Source organism: Tamandua tetradactyla, chromosome 22 (genome assembly GCF_023851605.1).
Source record: "Tamandua tetradactyla isolate mTamTet1 chromosome 22, mTamTet1.pri, whole genome shotgun sequence".
Classification (NCBI taxonomy): Eukaryota; Metazoa; Chordata; class Mammalia; order Pilosa; family Myrmecophagidae; genus Tamandua; species Tamandua tetradactyla.
The window spans coordinates 43,918,088-43,936,185 of NC_135348.1; the positions used below are offsets into that span (position 1 = coordinate 43,918,088).

General features: G+C 37.7%; 1 non-coding gene across 1 annotated transcript; it reads right to left on the minus strand.

The window, feature by feature from the left end:
* Positions 1–15,826: 15,826 nt before the first annotated feature.
* Positions 15,827–15,897, minus strand: TRNAS-GCU (transfer RNA serine (anticodon GCU)). Its single transcript has one exon. It is a non-coding gene; the product is annotated as a tRNA-Ser (tRNA).
* Between the last annotated feature and the right edge of the window lie 2,201 nt (positions 15,898–18,098).

An 18,098-nucleotide genomic window follows, 5' to 3' on the forward strand; every position in this document is an offset into this window, starting at 1 on the left:
TTTTGCTTTTAATAATTCCACAGAAAATTTCCAGAGTATATTTTGGGGTCAGTGCATATTCAGAAAAGACTTTTCCACTCTACTACTCCATATTATAATGATTTTAAATGCTCAAAATATTGTACTCATGTGATGTGAAATCCTCAAAAAAGTATTCATTGTATCCAATACACTCTACTTTCTAAAGCAACAAAGTAGGCTAATATATTCTTCATTGTAAAAAAAATCAAAAAAGAAAGCTGAAGTAATGCAAAACAAGCTATACCTGACCATTTTGATTTATTAAGATTCATCTCTAACAGCTGAGACAACTTACTGATTAGTCTCAGGCAGGTACCAAAGAGAACGATGATTTTGGACCCAAACAGTGGCCCCTTTTACATGAGGAGTTAGTAACCTCTGGTCCTGAACCCCCTCAGAGAAGACTAGAGCAGTCTGTGTTCCTGGTCAACCAAAGTTTTAGGATGGAAGAAGGTTTGAAAGATGAAGAAAGTTTGTAGAAAAAGGAAGATGAAAAGGTGACAGAAGAGGTGAGAAAGTAGATGAACTGACTTGAGTCCACTCACTGTATCTGGGTTGGTGGATGATATCTACCCATTCTCCAGAAATACTTGAGTCATAGCAGGATTTGGGGGATGTCTGTCAGTATGATTCATTGGCTTACATAACCAAATGTTTTATTGAATCATTTAATTTGTATACGTTATACATGCTAGGCAATAAGCTTGCTATTCTTTTGATTGGTTCTTACTACAGAGGGATGTGCCAATGGTAATGTTACTTGACAAAAGATGGGCAAAGGATAGAATTTTAAGCAGAGTTTATTCTATGAGAACAGCTTCTAACAGAAGCGATTCACATAACTTCTACGCTGAAAGGTGAAAACGAAATGAACTGGCTATAAAGGACTTTGCTTTTATCACTTATATAAACAAGGCAAATATTTCTGTGCTAAAAATCAAAACCCTGAAAATATTTCATTTCAGTTGATTGAACAACTGCTACTTTCAAAACCCTGCGCTAGGGGCGGGCCATGGTGGTGCAGTGGCAAAGTTCTCGCCCGCCATGCCAGACACCTGGGTTCGATTCCCGCTGCCTGCCCGCGCAAAAACAAACTTACAAGCAAAAACTCGGCACTAGGTGTGTTGAAGACTTAGAAAATGAAGACCGATTTCACATCTGGCAAGAGCTTCAAGAAAACAAAGCACTCATTTTTTATGGCTTTAAAAATATATATTTTTATTGATAAAACAACATACAAACATACAAACATTCCATACATGGTGTACAATCAGTGGCTCACAATATCATCACATAGTTGCTATTCATCGCCATGTCCATTTTCTAGAACATTTGCATCACTCCAGAAAAAGAAATAAAAAGAAAAAAACTCGTATATATCATATCCCTTACCCTACTCTCTCATTGACCCCCAGTATTACCACCTACCCAATTTATTGTAACCTTTATTCCCCCTATTATTTGTTTATTTTTAATTCATATTTTTTCTCAGCTGTCCATACCCTGGATAAGAAGACACAAGGTTTTCACATCACACAATCACATTGTAAAAGCCATGTAGTTATACAATCATCTTCAAGAAACTTGGCTACTGGAACACAGCTCTACAGTTTCAGGTACTTTCAATACACCACAAACTGAAAAGTAATAGCTATATAATGCATAAGAATAACTTCCAGGATAACCTCTCAACTCTGAAATCTCTTAGCCACTGAGACTTTATTTTTTCTCACCTCTCTCTTCCCCCTTTTGGTCAAGAAAGTTTTCTCAGTCCCTTGATGCCAGGTCCTGTCTCATCCTGGGATTTCTGTCCCACATTGCCAGGGAGATTTATACCCCTGGGAGTTATGTCCCACATAGAGGGGGAAAGCAATGAGTTCACTTGCTGTGTAGGCTTAGAGAGGGAGGCCACATCAGAGCAACAAAAGAGGTTCTCTGGGGTGACTCTTAGGCCTAATTTTAAGTGGTCTTAGCCTATCCTCTGCAGGAATAAGTTTCATAGGGGCAAACCCCAAAACCAAAGGCTCAGCCTATTGATTTGGTTGTCCCCACTGCTTGCTAGAATATCAGAAATTCTCCAAATGGGAAAGGTGAAAATTGCACGCCCTCTCCCCATTCCCCCAAGGGAACTTTGCAAACACTTCTCTATTCACTGTCCAAATCACTCTGGGATTTATCAGGGCATCACACTAACCTGGATGAACCAACAAAATCTCATGACATATTCACGATTCCATGTACTATGGTAACTATGGTTATCATACAAGTTAAATTAGGAAATGTACTACCCAAAATACAAATTTTGCACCAAATAAACATCTCTCCCTCTAGTCACACACAGAAGTTGAAGTTTTAAAGTATGGATGGTATCATCTTTTACCCAGTCTTCTGATATACCTTAGTCCTATTCAGATCAGCTTCATTCATATGTCTACTAGATGTCTGATCATTCTTTCAACTTTTTAAACAGTTCCTGTGTGGGATACTGCTGACTTTCATAACTTCAGGGCTCTAATTCCTAGTCTCAGGTCTTCACCAAATACCTGAAGTTTCTGGGAAAGACCATGTTATATACAAACAACTCAGTATCTCAGACTTTAGAATAAACAGTAACATCTGAATATACGTGGCTGGTGTAAGTGCTTACAATCTAGAACCCTTCACAATAGGCCTCAACTTGATAACATATGCTCTTGACTTGAGTTCACTGAATTTTTATATTATCCTTAGTTTATATGATTAAGATATTATAATATTCATCTTTTTGTTCCTGATCTTTCATTCAATATACAGCTCTTAAGCTTCATCCATCTAATTGTATGCTTTACAACTTCATTCCTTCCTGCTGCAATTCAGTGGTCCATTGTGTGTCTACACCATAGTTCCCCCTTCCATTCTTCAGTCGTTGTACCCTTAGGCCACCTCCACCCACCATGGATCAGGAACACTGCTGCCAGAGACACCAGTGTGCAAATGTCCATTTGTGGTGTACACTGAGCAGGGGGTTTCAGAATCATATGGCGACCCCACGCCTTGCCTCCTGTGGAGCCACCACACTCCCTCCGAGGGGCTGCACCTCTGGGTACATCTTTCTCCACATCTTCTCCAGCATTTGTTTCTCTCTTTTCATTTTTAAACAGTTTTATTCACACATCATACATTCCAGACTAATTGTAGAGACATGTCTTTGCCACCGTACTCTATCTGAAGACATTTCCTTTTCTACTATACAGAATCCATACTTTCCCAATCCCCCCACCTGCTGACATTCAGTTTTGGTGCAATGCTGTATTATATTCAGTGGAAGCATATTACAATGTTACTGTTTACTATAGACCCTGGCTTGCATTGATTATACATTTTCCCATATACTGTCTATTTTCAGCACCCTGCAGTAGTGACATTCATTTGTTCTCCCTCATGCAAAAACATTTTGAAATTTAATCATTGTATACTCTAGGCATTTCCAAATTATACAATGTCAGTCTTTATCCTCTATCTTTCCTTCTGGTTTCATACGTGCCCCCAGCCCTTCTCTCTCTGTCATACTCACATTCAGCTTCATTCAGTGCACTTATGTTACTGTGCTACAATCAGGAGGTATTGTGCTCTCCATTTCTGAATTTTTACAGTCAGTCCTGTTGCATAATCTGATTTCCTTCAGCACCAATCACCCAATCTCTATCTTCTTTCTATCTCCTGATAAACTGTATTCTTAATTTAAATTCTTCAAGTTCACTCATTAATATTAGCTCATGTTAGTGAGACCATACAGTATTTGTCCTTTTGTTTCTGGCTAATTTCACTCAGGATAATGTCCTCAAGGTCCATTCACGTCGTTACATGCTTCATGATGATTCTGTTTTATAGCTGCATAATATTCTATTGTATGTGTAAACCACAGCTAGTTTAGCCCCTCATCCATCGATGGACATTTGGGCTATTTCCATCTCTTGGCACTTGTAAATATTGCTGCTATAAGCATAGGTGTGCAAATGTCCATTTGTGTCCTTGCCCTGATGTCCTCTAAATAGATACCTAGCAATGGGATTGCCGGATCATATGGTAATTCTATACTTACTTCCTGAACCACCAAACTGTCTTCCAAAGTAGTTGTACCATTGTACATTCCCACCAACAGTGTGGAAAAGTGTGGAACACTCATATTTAAGGTGGAAGGTGGTAAGCAAGAAATCTTGCAGCAAGATCCAAACTTGGAAAGGAAGCTTAAAATAATGTTTCAGGTCAGTCTAAGAGGTAATGCCATCTATCTATCTTCAGTATATTAGAAGAAGGAGGGGATTAAAAACAAAGATCCTTCTTTTCTTTTATACTCTCCCCATTATTCCCAGACACTTACCATTCCAGTTATTATCGTCATTTACACATGCTGCTTCAGCTTGATGCCTTTGAAAGTTAATGATGAAGAACCACTTGAAGAGTATATTCTCCTTCCCTGAAGATATGGCAGGAATGACCTCAGATGTTTTGTATTCTCTCCCAAAGGAGTTGGGCAGTATCCCATATTTGTCACCTTTTCCAGAGTCTCACTGATGAGGCCTCATGCTAAGGGTTTTCTCTTGTCTTCATTGAGGAACCCAATTCAAATACTCGTCACAGAGAGAGGCTAAGAAAAAGAAGTTCAAGCCTGTGAACATAAAATATATGGAATGAATATATGGTTTGGAAGCATGATTTAGTGACCCTTCACACTAGTAATGTTTAACACTTAGAGAAGTAGAAGCTCTGTGTGAATTGTCATCCCTTCCTTTGTTTTCCTGAAAAATCCTGGTTCCAAATTTGTCCATCCCCATTCAGCAAAATAAATGCCTGCACCCTTTATTCAACTGACCCACTCCCTTTGGGGATAGAATATCGACTCCTGTTACTAGAGCACAACTGGGGCACAGAGGGCTGGGAGCGCCTCTCCCCATACTCTTCCTGAGAGGAGGTAAAATTAATATGAAATACTTTCCTTCCATACATTTTCAGCAATAAGTTTTCCAACAATGATCTAGCATCCCCTAATAGACTGAAGTTAGGGGGACCTGCCAGACTCGTCCTTCTTTAATCAGCTCTGGATACGTGCAGGTGCACTTACATCCCGCCTGTGGGATAAGGCTTATGTAAGCCCATCCCAGATAAGTACTTATTATGTCTATGAAGAACTCAGATAAGGTAAGGTAGTTTCGAAGTTTACACATTCATTCTTCTTCCCTCTTCCTAGCTGACTGTAGTACATGTGTTCCCACCTTGGTTTGTCATCGCTTCTGAGTGCTCCATTCTCCTCACTCAAACAACCTCTTCTCTGACCACCTCTTCCTCTCCTATCACTTGCTTTTCCAGCCAGTCCCCCCATGAGCGTTGGATGTGGCTTGGGTCCTCTAGCTTTGGGATCCCTCTCCTTGCTCTCAGCCTGCAAATTTTTCATTTCCCCTCCTTCTCCCACTTGGATTCCTCGATTCATCATTTCAATAATATGCTTGCCACTATTATAAGTTCCTCTTGTGTAATGAAATCTACTTTTTTTTATAGTATCTGAATTTTAAGTCTTGCTTAAGAAGGTTCTTGCTTAAACCTCTTAATTGTACCCGTAGGCTCCTAGATTTTCTTACAGAACTTTAATTTTATTAATTTTGCATTTATGGTTCTAAATACTTTCAAACATGGTTTCCTTTATTGTAAGATAAGAGCCAATATTATTTTCTCCCAAAAGGATATTTAGTTTTGCCACCATAACTTACATATTAATAAATCTTTTCCCTCTCAATTGAACTACCATTCATCTCATGCATTAAATTCTTATATATATTTTTGGATCTAATTCTGGAGTCTCTACTATATTTTGTGAAACCATTTGTCTATTACCATGTGGATAGCATACTGATCTATTAATAATGGGTTTATTTTATGTTCTGAGTCTGGGAAGGCATGTCATTCTGTGCTATTCTTTCGTAAAATGTTCTTGGTTCATCTTTGGTATTTGTTCTCTAAATACATTTTGAGATTGTTTTATCCAATTTTATCCACACATATACATAACACAAACTCTAATGAATTGAGATTCCAACTGATAGTTATTTAAATATGTGACTTCATTTTGAGACAGTTACATTTTATAATTTTAAATCATTCTATCTAGAGGATGATGGATCTTTCTAGACGTAGTCCCAACTCCTTTCCCTGGTCTCTTCTGAATCATCAATTTTTCCCTCATTAGAGGATATTCCTATTGAAGTACAAATATTTTACCTATCTTAAAAAAAAGACTCTGGATTTTGTTTACTCTTTTGCCACTCAATTTCTCTTGTCCTCTTTACAACATAATATCAAGAGTGTTCTTTTCTCACTCTCTACTCTGTTTCCCTTCTTGCTAAGCCTCACCTCAATCAGGCTTTATTTCCCTTCCGAAAGCAGGATAATTGATCTTACTAGGTTCATCAATGACCTGCAAACAATTTGTCTTATCGATATTTGACATGATTGATCATACTTTACATTCCTTCATTGGCTTTTCACAATGAACTCTTTCGGTGAATTTTCTTTTTGCTGCTTTCATTTAGCTTTCTAATATGTTAAATTGGGATCCTCATGACTCACTCTTTAGGTCTCTTCTTTTGGGTTAATACTCCCACCATCTTGGTGATGTCATCTTTAAGTGGGTGACCTTTAACACCATCTATATGACAGACTCTCAAATTTAGAACTCCAGCATGTACTTGCCCCCAAACTCCTGATTTTTATACCTAATTGCCTCATGATCTCTCCACCTAATTAGCTAATAAAATCTCATATTCAGCAACCTTGCCAGATCTTCCTATTAACAAAGGAAATCTGATCATGAGATCCCACCATCTAATGCTCTCTGATGACCCCTTAGTCTGGCTATTAAATTTTCTGTTTCTTGAAGCTCATCTGCCTTACTAAGCTTAGCCCTCTGTTATCCCTGCCGTGGCTGTCATTCTCTGTACCCCAAATATTCACTGTATTTACTCTAATAATACCTTCTGGCTCAAATACTTCTTTCTTCCTAAACTGATACCTCCACCTTCACTGTTCACATTTATTGAATTCTACTCCACCTTTCAACTCTCTATCTTGCTCCCACACTATGCCATTTTGGGGGGGGGGGGCAGAGAGGCAATTCTTCCCAACTGATTAATCTCTCCCTTCCTCAAACTCTAATATCTCCTGATCCTCCTTTTTTTTTTTTTTTTTTATCTAGATTTGATTCCTTTGTTTTTGGATTTAAAAGAAAATGCCAGCCTATCTACAAACTCTTATCTAATTACCTTGTCATCTACCTGTTCAACTAACAAAATCTAAAGCATATAGCTTGTCTAAGTTATTTCATGAAAAGATTTCCTTGCTTTTTTAGTTTAGCTTGATGTTTTCTTTTTTTTTTTTTTTAAAATTTTGAGGCAGCTGTGATTATTAGGGAAATACTTGATTTGGAGCAAAAAAAAAAAGAACTGGTTTGAATCTCAGTTCCTATACTTAGCATCTATGTGAATGTAGGAAAGCTTCTTAACTTGTTTTAGTCTTCATTTTATCACTTGGAAAAGAAAGGTGATCAGATATTTTTGACAGCTGTTGAAGTTATCCATTTCCAAGCATCTACTATTTATAAATCTTTCTTCAATTAGTCTGCATTTAGAGAAAATTTGCTTGCATTACATACTTTATATAATATTAATAACATAGTGTGCATGAAATTGTTAGATTCTCTAATCTCTCTCAATAGAGATTGTGATGTTATGAGTAAGTGAAGAAAATTCTCAGCAGGGATTACAGGAAGGAGGCAAAGACTATTTCTTTCTGTCTTCCTGTCTTTGTGAGGGAAACGGTCTTGTTACTCTTGTAGAAATCGAAGCCAGTTTCCCTAGATTAAAGCACAGTGGCAGGCCACATTTTTCCAATATGAAACTTCTTTATTCCAATCAGCCATGCCAAATAGCATTTCTTCCTTCACATCCACCTGGTACTGAGAATAATTCTATGCTGAAGTCCATGTAGGTGAACACAATTTTAGTTCTAGAAAAGATTGGGAGAAACAGTGAAATCCTAGGCATTTCTTTATTCATTCTCACTGAATAAAATTACTAAATTAGGCAAAATATATGTGTATGTATTGTTTGGAGACTATGAAAAAAGAGAAGTGATGACAAAAGTGCATCAAGTTAATCCATCTATTTTGAAGATAATGGCCAAGAAAAGAACATAGAGACACGAGAAAAATGCTGTGTATGTATCCAGAATGACAGAATATCATTCGGACTGCCTACCTGAGTTGCAGCACAAGAATCTTGTGGAATCAGTCAGTAAATTCTTCTAGGAGAAATACATGTTGAATGAGCCTTTAAAATGGGGAGAATGAGGGTGCGTGGGTGGCTCACTGGTGGAGTGCTCGCCTTGTGTGGAGGAGACGTGGGTTCAATCCTGGCACCAGGCACCCCCTGTCCTGTTGCATCCTGTGTCATACCACACAAGGTAGTGTGAATGCAGCACTGCATATTTTTTCAAATGGGAGTGGGACAAAGAGAAATCTAGGAAGCTTGCGATCCTCTAATCTAATAGAATCCCTGAAATGTCTTTGAAGAAGAGTGTGCAACCTTGTGTTTTTAGCCATCTCTTGCACATAGCATACATTTCCTTTTTTCTGGCAGTTAAATTTGTAATTAGCAAACATTTCTATTGCCTATGTATCATGGAAAGATTTGGGACACTCTATATTGCCATTTAAGAAAAAGTTTCATTTCTCTTAGAGCATCTACATTCATACGGATCTTCTCTACAGGGAAAGTATTCCCTCTGGCAAATACCCTACTCGTGGTCAAAGCATACAGGGAAAACAAACCCACTGCCTTTTTTGTAGATCTCATTTATTCCTCAGGCAATTTTCTCCTTATCATTCCCTATAGCTTCTCCCTCTCTCCATTTCTTTTATCGTCCCTCCCTCTCTCCCCTTCTCTCCCTTCCCCTTCCCTTCTCCCCTTCCCTTCCTTTTCCATTTTGAATTATTAAGTCTTATAATTGGGCACACTGTGTTGTGAACTAGATGAGGCTCTGGCGGCTTGTAAAGCCCTGTTCTTTGGGGTAGAAACTCTTTCTTTAGACTCTTTCTTTGATCTTTTGACCTACTTTATTGACACCCGTCTTGCTTTACCTCTTGGGATTCCAACTCAACATATTTGTAGGATACCCATTGCCTGGATCCAGAGTTGAATGGACACCAAAAACGTTGTCTGGGCCATCCACAATTCAGTGGGGCCATTACTTCCTTTTTTCTGATATTGATGTACCCTAAAACTGTGTCAATTTCAAGCATCCAGATCACACTGCTGACTCACATGACACTTGTGATTATGTAAGCATCCAGATTTCCTTGCCAATGAAGTCACTTTATATGTACTGCAAATCACTTAAAAATTAATTCATAGAACTGTTGAGCCAGGGAATATTAGGGAGCAGCTAATTTAACTTGTTTAATACTGTCATCTCATTTTATTGAAACTGGAAACCTTAGTGAATTAAGATCATACGTCGTTATTTCTGGAGCCAAGGTTAAACTCCAAGTTTCCAAACTCAGTGTTCATTCCAGCCTATGGAACAAGCTTTGAAATCGCTTCTGTCTTCTTCCTCAACCTTTGATTTCAGGGAGAGCTACTACCTTTCATAATAGCTACTCCTTTCCATAAGAACCCACCATCTTTTGTCTTATCCAAAAGGACTCTACCCTCATCCTGGCCACTTACTGGCTGTATGATCTCAGGTTAGCACAGTTAACCAAGTTTCACTTCAGTTTCCCCACATTTATTAGCTATTTTGTCAATTTATGTGTCAGTTTATCTTTGTCCAAATGACGAGTAGTTAGCATTAAGACCTAATTATCTGCATATCAGTAGAAACTAGTTCTAAGTAGGAAACAACCAAAGATAATTCATTAATATTTCTACAAATTTATTTTCTAAACCACAAATCACAGAAAATTTACACAAAATAATTTCAACAGTGCTCTATTTTTTTTTAATTTAGGGAAAATTCAGGTAACATAAAATTAACCATTTTAATGTTTACAATTCAGGAATATTTACTAAATTCACAGTGTTGTGCAACCTTCTCCTCTATCTAGGTCTACAATGTTTTCATCACACCAAAGGGAAACCCTATACCATTAAGCAGTTGGTCTCCATTTCCTCTCTCCCTCTAGCCCCTGGCAACAATTACCCCTTTTTGTCTCTATGGATTTGTCTGTTCTGGATATTTCATATGAATGGAATCCTGTCTTATGTGCCCTTTTGTGTCTGGCTTCCTTCATGTCATAATAGTTTTGAGGTCCAGCTATGTCATAGCATATATCAGTACTTCATTCATTTTTTATGCCTGAATATTACTCCATTGCATGGATTTATCACCTTTGCTTGATCAGATATTCCATTTAAATTTTACTTTAGAAAATAGGACTTTATATTTAGATTTTTGTATACAAGTAGAACATACAGTAAAAATCATTATACAACTCCAACTGAAAAATTTACTTGTTTACAGACGTGTTTTTTCTCAACAGTCACATACGAAGAACTTACCTCACCCTTGCCTCTCTGCTCAAGCAGGTAATTATTTGTTAAATATTAAGAAAGAATGCCTTTTTCAATTGTTTGTTTTTATTTCTTTCTGTGTGTTTAGGTTTGGTAAAGCTGACACAAAGCAGTATAGCACAAATGGAGTGGCTTTTAACAATCGGGATGTTAGCTTAAAAATTTACAAGCCTAAGGCCACGAAAATGTCCAAATTAAGGCATCAACAGGATGGCACATTCTCTGAGACCAATTACGAGTGGTGTGGACTCCTCTGTTGGAGAGTGAGACATGTGGCAGCATCTGCTGCTCCTTACCCACGTTTGTTGTTTTCAACTTCTGACTTCAGTGGCTTCCACTCTATTTTCTGTGGGTCTCTTAATATCTTTTCTCAGCTTCTGTATGTATGTGGTTTTGTTTTTTAGCCTCTTAAGAAGGGCTTCGTTAAGAGAGGGTGAAGACTCACCCTGAATGAGGTGGGTCACATCTCAATTGAAATAACCTAATCAAAAGGTCTCACCCACAGGAATGGATTAAAAGAACACGATCCTTTTTAGGGTACATACAGCCTCCAAACTGTGGTTGCTTTCCCTGTTCATATAGCTGAACTGGAAACCTAAAAGCAGAGTCAGCAGGTGATGGCTTCATTCTCTACTACAGTGATTCCAATCACCAACCAACACACACGTGTTTTCAGGATTGTGTACATTCTCCACACACAGAATGTACACGCTGTTTCTTTAAGAATGAGGCAGCGGCATGGCAGGTTAAATGCTATAGTCTCTAGGCGTCACAATAGCACATCAATGGTGGCACTTTACTACATAAGAATATTTCATGTTAATAGGTGCTATTGAGAGAACAAAAGAGTTGATCAAATATCTAGTACATGTTAGAGAAGGTGCAAGTGTTGAAGGTAAAAAATGAAGGTGAACAGGTAAAAAAGAAATACAGAAATATTTTTTAAATTAATATTCTTTTTTAAAAAACAAGATTAAAAGTTACTCATGAAAGAGAGAAAAAACAAACAGGCACTAATAAGAAAAGGGTAAAACAAAAGCACTTCCACAGGGACTAAATACTTTCAAAAATGAATTTTTACATAACTGTAAGCTGGTTATTGTGAAAATAAGGAGTGTCTATTAATGGTTTCCAAAACCAGAATATCTTGAACTCTGAGCCTAACTTGGGATTCACTTGGACAGTATAGAAGTTGTATTCACAGGGGAAAGAGGTTACAGCACAGAGAAGGAAAATGTCCCTTTCTTTTCATAAGGGTTTATTGAGAAATAGCTTTAGATATTTCTCTTTCTCAATTGGGTTTTGAAGCACATAGTCTGATATTCCAAGAATGCACGGTGAATAAAATCTAGGGTGTTTTAGATACCCTAACCTAAAAAAGATGCTGATAAATAGGGTCAGATGGCATCTATTATAGGGTTTTGAAGAAACTTTAAGATGTACGTTCATTTTGTTGCATTAATTTTGTTTTGCACACGAGTGTATGTCAGACAGTGTTCTAGGCAGTGAACAAAACAAAGTCCCTGCCCTTACGGAGCTTGCATTCTAGCGGAGGCACAAGAAAGAAATGAATCAGCAAATCCATGTGCAGTATGTCATTTAACAAAATATGCTACAGAAAAATAAAGCAGGGTGATAAAGGAATATGGTGTATTGGGTAGGGAGTTCTCTATTTATTTATCATGAGGAAAGACCCCTCACAGTATAATAATTGAGTAGAGGACTGAAGGAAGTAAGCGTTTGAAACACACTATTGGGGGAAAAGCATAGTAGTCAGAGGAAAACCAGAATATGTGCTGTGAGGTTGACATACAAAAAGAGGTCTTCTATGGCTATAACACAGACGGTAAGAGAAAAGAAGTAGGAGGTAAGGCCAGAGAGTTAGGAGGGCAGCGTGGGTGGGGAAATGGCTGCAGATCAAGTAGGTGATAAGTTCATGGAAGAGCTTGGCCATTTTTTCTGCCTGAGATGGAGCCATTAGAGGTTTTGAGCTGAGAAGAGACATGATCTGATTTAAACCCTAAAAGAATCACTATGCTACCAAGTTGTAAAAAGCCCAACTCACAGAGATCCAATAGAAAGCTTTAATTATAGTCCAGATGAGAGATGATGAGAATCTGCGCAGTGGTTGGACTCCGATGCATTTCTGCTGGATGTTGTGTGAAGCAGTCAAGACTACTGTATACAAGACAAGCTGTAATGGAGAGAGTGAATTTCCCAGGTATACAGCAGTCATTTAAAGATACATTGGGGAGCTTGTATAATTATTTTATTACTAAACTTGGATTAATATGCAATGTGATCAAATGTGTTATAACGTATAAGACCTCTGGTAATTTAAGCATATAAATAACTAATCATAAGCAAAGCCTCAGGAGGGCACGGTGGAAACACACGCTTACCAATCTACACAGACAGCTATTGTTGGTCAGTGGCACATGTCCACACTCTTATTTTCAACGTGACAGCATTGCTATGACAGAAACCCAACACAGTTTCTGTATGGAAAAATCATTCCCACCTCATCAACTGAGGATGACATGCATATAGACCATTTCAAGTGGTTATGGTTTACTTCTGAATAAATAAATCACCTTGAAAATGGAGAAGAAATAGTTTTCTGTAGTTATGCAACAGACCAGGACTTAATACACCAGAAGCAATATGGCTGGCATTGCTGGTTGTCACCTCATGCTTGTTCTCTTCCTTGGTTATAGAACTCTTGATTGTTAGCTGAGCTCATGGTTACCTGGTACAAAGAATACATTTTCCAGCCTGCTCTGTAGTTAAATATCAACATATAACATTTTGTGTGTGTGTGCAAGGGAATGGAAACAGAAGTTGTGTGCAACTTCTTGGAAATGTTCTGTGTCAGTTAGATTCAGTTGTCAACTTGGCCAGGTGAGCATACCTAGTCTTGTTGCTGCAGACATAAGCCAGTGGTACGTGAACCTCATCTGTTGCCAATTACATCTGCAGTTGGCTAGGAGGTGTGTCTGCTGCAGTGAGTGATGTTTGACTTAATTGGCTGGTGCTTAAATGAGAGATTGCAACGAAGCACTGCTAAGCAGCTCAGCATTCCTCATCTCAGCACAAGCAGCTCAGCCCAAGCCTTTGGAGATGCAGAAAGAAGTCACCCCGGGGAAAGTTCTTGGAACCCAGGGGCCTGGAGAGAAGACCAGCAGAGACCATCTTGTGCCTTCCATGTAAGAAAGAACCTTGGTGGAAAGTTAGCTGCCTTTCCTCTGAAGAACCAACAAAATAAATCCCCTTTTATTAAAAGCCAATCCGTCTCTGGTGTGTTGCATTCCGGCAGCTAGCAAACTAGAACATGTTCTAAAATGAAAGAGGCAGGTCTTTCTTTGTCCCTTCCACTGTCCGTCCGGCTGAAATGAAGTGTGACAGCTGGAGTTGGAGCATCGATCTTGGCCCATGAAATGGAAGCCACAGGCTGAAAATGGACAGCAGCAAATTATAAAGTGTTTAATTCCTGATATAAGCCAGAATTGCTTACTTCCAGAAATGATCATCTATCTTTTTAAACGACTACTGTCCCTCACAGCTGAATCTTATCTTACCTGATTTGTAAAGAAATAAATAGGCTACTTGACAAAGAACTAAAATTTCCCATATTAGTTCTAGGACTACACTTTTAATTTTTTTTAATTGAATTTCATTTACTCAGTGAAATCTTAAAATATTAAAATTTACTAATGCATCTTGTAAAACAACATTTTCAACCCAATGTTGATAAGTTATAGAACCCTTAGTGCAAGGTAAAAAGAATCACGGTGGTTTGGTGTTAGAATACTCATCTGCTATGCAGGAGACCCACATTTGATTCCCGACCCATACACCCCCCCCAAAAAAAATCATAATATAAAGCTTTCTCATAAAAACAGATGCTAATTCATCAGTCATGACTTGAGGGAATTTTGTAACTGGCCATGGTTGTCTGTTTTCCAATATTCTTCCTGATAACTAAAAGGTTTTGAACTCTACATGGTTCATTCAGTTTGCTAATTATTGTGTTAAGTTCATGTGAATTTAAAGATTGAAGAGGCCTTTCTTAGATTCATGACTGACACAACTCTGGAGTTAATGTTCATTTTTACTATTCCTAAGGATAATTTGTCCTTTCAATGATCTCTGAACTCAGCCCACCAATTAAGGTAAGGTTATCAAAAATCCTAGATTTCATTTAGTTCCTTCATATATAGCATATATATAAAATGCCAAATTAACAACAATATTTTAAGTTAAAATACTCTAATTTTTTAAAAGATTTAATCAAATGCTGGAGAAAAAGAGAAAAAGAGCAACTTTTGGGGGCCATTCTTAGACCACCTCTAAATAAATCAGGAAGGCATACAGCTATTGAATAATCTCTTACAGTTTTCATCTGTATTTCCAGATCAAAGGGCTTGATATCTCTGAATAACCAATAAGCTTTGCATTTTTATTTTAGTAACCATTTGAGGTTATTCCTGCAATGCAATTTAAAACACCATAATTAAAATCTAGATAAAGAGAAAAACTTCAATATAAATATACTCATTTCTCTAAGTGTGCCTAGGGTTGCAATTTTTCCATTAAATGACATAGAAGATTTGAGTTAGAGGGCATAAAAGCCACATTACTTTTAAATAGTTATAAGTATTACAGCTGGTAACTGTAATTACAAGGTAAATGCCAGTTAATAAAAATATAAACACAGGATGACTTCTACTTTTAAATTAGAATCTGAGTTATGTTATATCTCTTTTGGATCTACTGCTAAAACTGTAGTAGTCAAGTATTCTGAGAAGAATTATTATGTCTGATGTGTTCCTGACAATCACAAATTATTGGTCTAAACAAAGGGATTTTGCATTGCATTTAATTATGAAATTGTAAACAATTGTGAGGCAAAGCTCATGACATTCAATAAGAAATTCATTCTGTGTAAAGGACTTTATATAATTCCACAAAATCACATAAATTATTTACATTTAAGTTGAAATCATCAAAGCACAAAGATTGAAAATAAGTGTAGGCTGTGCTAACAAGGAAATGAGCCCCAATAATCTTTGTTTTTTTGCATGTTGTATGGCGGGGTCACATTTCATTCTTTTTTCATGTGAACATCCTTTATTGCAGCACCATTTTGTTGAATTTTTTATTTGGTTGGTTGGTTGGTTTTTGTTTGTTTATTTGTTTTTGGGAAGTGCATGGACCAGGAATCGAACCTGGGTCTCCCACACAGCAGGTGAGAATTCTACCACTGAACTACCCTCGCACCCCCTGCCTCAATAATCTCTTGAGAAAAGTTAGAATGCAGAAGTTCTTCTATTCACATATATGTATACAGATATATGTATGAGTGTGGATGAAATAGACCTATTACAAATACATAAATTAAATCCTACATTTGACAATAATATTAAACTAACACAAATAGATGAAGCATTTACCGCATTTAGAGATGGGGAAATGATACATGTTTTTTCCAGTTCAGTAAGTTTAAAGGGAAAATAGGCATATGCAACTAAAATTATTTATGATCATTTAGAAAGTTGTTAGTAAAAAGTCGCAGACTTCATCTCTTTAGGACTACAAATGTCTCTGTAAGGTGGTCATCTAAAAACGTGGGCCACATAGTAGCTAAGAGCACAGATTTGGCTCTGATACCTATTAATTTTATAATCTTGGGAATGTGACTGTTTTAGTTTCTTGGCTACTAAAACAAATACCATGTGATATTTGTACTTAAACAACAGAATTTATTGGCTCAGCAGTTTTACGGCTAGGAGAAATTCAAAATCAAGGTGTCACCAACGTGATGATTTTCCCTCAGGAGATGGTACTCTGGGGCTGGCTGATGGCAATGCTTGGCTGTTGGCTTTTCTGTCACATAGCAACGCACATATGGTCTCTCCTGGTTTCACTTTCTCTTCCAGGTTCCATAGACTTACAGCTTCTGGCTGCTCCCTGTGTCTTTCTCTTTCTCTCCATCTGTGGCCTTCCCTATAAGACCTTCAGTAATAGAGTTGAGACCCATCCTAAATACAGATGGGCCAATAAGTCTATTGGTTAGATCTGATCTAACCTTAACTATTGGAACCTTATCAAAAAAGTCCTACTTACAATGGGTACAAACTCTCAGGAATGGATTAAGTTTAAGAATATGTTTTTCTAGCATACATAGCTCTAAGCTACCACGGTAATTTAACTTCTCAAAGTTTTAGTTTCTCAAATGTAAAATAAGTATGCTCACATTATCTCCTTCATGAGGTTGTGATTAGATTAAATGAGATAATACATATGGTAAGAACTGAACATGGTACCTAAAGAGCAACAAAAACAAAAACAGTCATGAAATCAAGGCTCATTGATGGATGGGAGAGACCAGCAGTGATCAGATTAAGGACTCACTCTTTTTCATGCCCAGTTCACTTGGCTTTGGTGATTCCTCACTCTCTTTGTTTCCTTCTACCTCATTGGCTGCCTCTGCTCATTCTCTTCTGCTCATTTCTTCTTTTTTGCCTGATATTAAAGGTAGCATTTTGCTGGGGCTCTGTCCTCTTTTCTTTCTTTCTCTTTTTGTATTATCTCCTTGGTGATTTCCTTTGGTCCCATGGCTTTCAATGCCAAGTATATCCTGTTGACTCCAAAATACACATCTCTGGCTCAGAATGCGCTCTCTATTCCAGAGCCTTAAGTTAAACTGTTTGTTTGGCATATCCATATATCAAACCTTACATGACTAGAAAGGAGCTCCTCTTCCTCTCTGTCAGAGCTACTCTATCTGAAGTTTTCACTTTCTTATTTGATGGCTACTCCATTCTTCCAGCTGCTTTGGCCAAAACTCTGGGGCCATCTCTGATCTTTCATTTTCTCTTACTCCCAGCATCCAGAAAACCCTGTGGCTCTGCCTCCCGAATTGACCAGAATCTGATCATTTCTCATCGTATTCATTGTTACTACCCTGATACAAACCATTATCATCTCTCCCTGGATTACTGAAGTAGATTTGACTCACTGTAATCCATTCTCATTATAGCCAGAGTGTGACTTTTAAAACCAAAGTCAAATCATGATGCTCCTCTGCCCAAAACTCTTCAATGCTCCCCATTTCATTCAGAGTATGAGCCAAGGCCCCTACAATGGCCTAAAATACCCCACTTCATGTGGCCCCCAGGCTCTCTCAAACCTTCTCTCCTCCTACTCTTCCTCTTACTTTCCCCACTCCAGCTCTACCACATCTTTGATATTCCTCCATACACAGACACACTCTTTATGGCCTTTGTCTAGTTTTTCCATTTTCTTGGAAGGTTCTGCCTTCATTCCTGATTAGATAATTCTCTCACTTCCTTCAAGTTTTTGTTCACATCTCATTTTTTCAATAACGTCTACCTTGGCTACTGAATTTAATGCTGAAGCAAATCTCATCCTTCATGGTCCTGATCCACTTACTTGGCTCTAATTTTAATTTTTTTC